Source organism: Mytilus trossulus, chromosome 4 (assembly GCF_036588685.1).
Source record: "Mytilus trossulus isolate FHL-02 chromosome 4, PNRI_Mtr1.1.1.hap1, whole genome shotgun sequence".
NCBI lineage: Eukaryota > Metazoa > Mollusca > Bivalvia > Mytilida > Mytilidae > Mytilus > Mytilus trossulus.
Genome location: NC_086376.1, coordinates 40,186,772 through 40,191,000, shown reverse-complemented (window position 1 = coordinate 40,191,000; position 4,229 = coordinate 40,186,772).

Here is a 4,229-nt window from a genome sequence, read left to right as displayed (position 1 = left end):
TTGAAAACGAAAGCAGAACTAATTGTAGTCCAACTTCCGTATACCATTGAAGTTCCGTCTTTTTAATTTCTTTAAAAATATAGCTATTAAAGCGTTTATAGTTTCCGCAGAGACATATATACACATGTGTCTATATGTTTCTGGTTTCCGGAAGAAAAACACACCAAAATGTATTATCGGAGCCTAAAATTATACGTTCAATGATTTAAGTCTTGGTTTCAGTTGTCATGGTTTTCTCTCAGTCTTTTTTTGTTGGAATACTGGTTATTTCACAACACTACTAGAGAGTCTAGAGGCTGCCAAATCAAAATTTAATTAAAAATTCTTGCTTAAGAATAAGAATAAGGATAAGAATAAGAACTTTATTAGTCTACAATCCAAACAATAGGATTGTTACTAAAATGATCCCCCCCCCCCTAAAATACAAAACAAAACTGTGACAAACAAACAGACAGACAGGAATATCAAATCAATTACAAAACGATAGACATCAAACACTACAAACATATATAAAAATATATAGATTATAAATATTAATTATACTACTATTTTTGGCTGCATGCCTCCTCTTTAAAATTAACAATTCAAATATTATGCTTTAAATATATGTATAATATCATAAGTTCGGAGGCATCAATGAGGGCCTGGACAGGGTATTGGGAGCATGGGAGAGAGGGCGGGAGAAGGGAGAGAGGGGGAGAAGGGAGATCAGGGGCGGGAGAAGGGAAGAAGGGTTGGAAGGAAGGAGAGAAGGGGCAGGAAAAAGGAGAAAAGGGTATAAAAGGAGACAAGAATATGTATCAAAATTATTAAAATTTAGCAGGAAAACAATTATTCAATATAAAATGAGTGATTCAAAAGATTCAAGAAAGTGGTAATAAAAAGTTTTAAAAAAAACAACAACAAAAAAACGACTCCGACGAAATCTTAAAACGGAAAGTCCTTAATCTAATTGCAAAATCATACAAATGGATATAAAAACTTATAATCCGAAATGTTTCAGCTAGGCATTTTCTATTGCAGAAAATGGTGGATTGGACCAGGTTTTATGGTTAGCCAAAGGTCTCACTTGTATGACAGTCGCAGAAAATTGCGCATAGTAACGAAATATTCCGAACATATATGAGAAAGAAAAAAAAAAACTAACAATTTCCAGGATTTTATTGTGAGCCCGTGCATGTATAGCGACACATGTCATCATCCTTATTTTTAAGATAGAAAAATAGCTTCAAAGTTGACCGATATGCATAGAATTTGGCAGAAAAAGGATGACATTTAGAGTAACGTTTTTTTATTTCCCCTGTCTGGTTTCGTAAACTTTCCTATTAATTCTGACTGATTAAGTTTTATTTCCAACTAACAGGGTGAAGTCTGAGATTCAGCTTTAAAATTTCATTGGGTAAACAGTGATTTTCATATACAATTAGAATTGATTGATTAGAGGTTGCAAAATGTCAAGTGGCAAATATTTTAGGCATGTTTAGGACCATACAATACATTTTGAAATTGTTGTGTCTAAAAAACACACACATTTTAAGATATAATGCAGCCATAAAAAAGGTTGCAAAAAACATCCCATCAGTGAGTGAAAGTAAAAGATAAAATAATACAATCATGTTTTAATGTTGTATAGTCTCTGTGTGATGTAAAGGTTTGGGTAGTGTGCATAGTTGCAGACAAACCTTGCAAACTGTATTAAACGTAAGTTCAATTAACATTCTGTCTTTCGTGAAAAATGATATAATAAAAAAAATCTGAGAACATACATGCATCATCTATTATAGATAAAACATTTGGTGCATTATAAAAGTTCCATCTTGAAATTGTACACTGTAGAAGGAAGAAGTCAGACTCTGTGCTCTGAAAATGCGGACTTTTGATGTATATAGTTATCTTAAAGATCATAGTGGAATATAGTTGGGAAATCTCAATTGCAAATCATGTCCAACTCAACAACAAGACACACCCATCCCTGTACACCCAAGTGTAAATTAACACAAACCAAAATGATATTTAAATGTTTACGTGTTTTCAGTTTGTTTCTGCATTTGAAGAAATATATCAAACAAACATATCTCTTTTACTTTGTTTTGGAGTTCGGAGCGCTTTTCTTGGTTTATTTTCGACAGTTCTTAAAATAATAAAACGATTATTCGTGTATTGTTGGCCACTGGGTTTTATTTAATGAATTGTGTGATTGTAAATTTCAAGAAATAATTTTTGAAATACTGAATTGAAAGAAAAAATATGAAACGGGGTCTGAGAGATATAATTTTATTTCGTAATTTATATTAACCTTTTCCTCATTCCGATGTTGCTGTCAGTGGCGACGGTAGCTTGCATGCCGTATGCTCAGATGCTCAAGCATCCACATCATTTTGTAACAATGGTTAGCATATGAGGATAACGTCCAATTATTTTCGATGAAGTATGCTTGGTCTTTTAGTTCATGTATTAAAACCAGATGGATAAATCACAGAAAAGTGTTCTCGATTTTTTTAAATTTTTTTTTGGAAAAAGATTACGTCGTCACAGTCGTCTACGGCAAGTGCACTGATGGACGATGCACAGATCCTCGGACATGTTTCATCTGAAATTGAGCCTAGCGGAGCAATGGCTTCTACAACTGACTAACAACATAACTGACAACTAAACCACCATATCCTGATATCGTTTCCTGTGACATGAAAGACGACGTGAACAAAAAATCTATAATAGAGTGTGATCATTGCTAGGCTTATCAGTTAATTTTCAGTTTCTATCTTGGTCCACATATTAATTAAATTATTTTCAATAAAAGAACAAGGTTCCCGTATGTCCCCTGTATTGCACATATTTATGCACGGTAACCAAGGAAAAAGGGCAATAACAAATAAAAAAATGTTTTTCCTTTTCCTTTTATTTTTAATGGATAAAAAAAAGCTTCAGAGAAAATTCACTGATAGGATTTCCGTTATAATTTATATTTCAAAAGGATAAAGCTTAGGACTTATTTCGAAATTAATTTTCGTCATTGCTGATAATATAAAAATCTGGCAAGAATTGTAAACATGAGAGTGCAAACAAGACCGGATGGACGGACACTATAGGAATTTTGATGTTGTACCCTGCGACGCGTTAATGGAATCACTTCAGTTCCTGTATTCCGAAGTGCCGCTGTGATGAAGCCGTTTTTTTAGAAATGCTAGGAAAGGTGATCGCTTCAGTTCCTTTATACAGAAGTGCCGCTGTGATGGGACCGTTTTTTTAGAAATGCTAGGAAAGGGGATCGCTTCAGTTCCTTTATACAGAAGTACCGCTGTGATGGGGCCGTTTATGAGATGTCAAATGTAAGATTGGTGGGAAACTTTTACATCAAATAAATAAATTATGAATTGCATTCAATTTCGAGAATTTCGAGAAACATTAAAATTTTGTTTGAAATATAATTATATGAATTGGTGGTTATTTTGAAATAAAACAAGAATCTAACAAGTGTCGGATTCTAGGAGAGTACATGTGCTTACAGGCATGACAGGAACAATGCCTGAAAAAAATATAATTTTCTGCATAAAATAGTCTGAAAAAATAAAGAAGCTTTAAAACTGTCAATTGGCTTCTGGTTGCATGTGATCAAATCTGATAACAATTGTATACTAAAAGATGTATATTGTTCCATTGAATCTGCAATTAACCAATGGATTTGCTAAAAAGATTGAACGTTAACAGTTACTTGCTACATTAAATTTTTCACATGTTTGGAAAAATCATGATACTATTTCAAAAAGGCGTTTATTATATGCAATTCATAACAAACTTACTGATAGATATCTTAATTATTGGAAAGAAAACATATTTTGTGATGATAAATCAATACATACTGATAAGCTGAGAACATATAGACAGCTTAAAGAAAATTATAAATTGGAAACCTATTTATTGTTAAATATAGACAGAAAAGTAATAGGGCATTTTGTTAAAATTCGTATTAGTAATAGTGTTCTTAGAATTGAACAAGGGCGTCACACTAAAACCCCTGTAGAAGAAATAATTTGTCATTTGTGTCTCTTAGAAGTAGAAGATGAATTTCATTTCACTATAAAATGTACAAAACTAAATATATTTAGAGACCAACTGTTTTAAAAAAAAAAAGGGAAATAGTTCCCTCTTTTTTTAAATATGACTAATGAAGCAAGATTTAAATTTGTGTATACATGTGTTGAGACTGATATAATAAGAATTATTGTTAA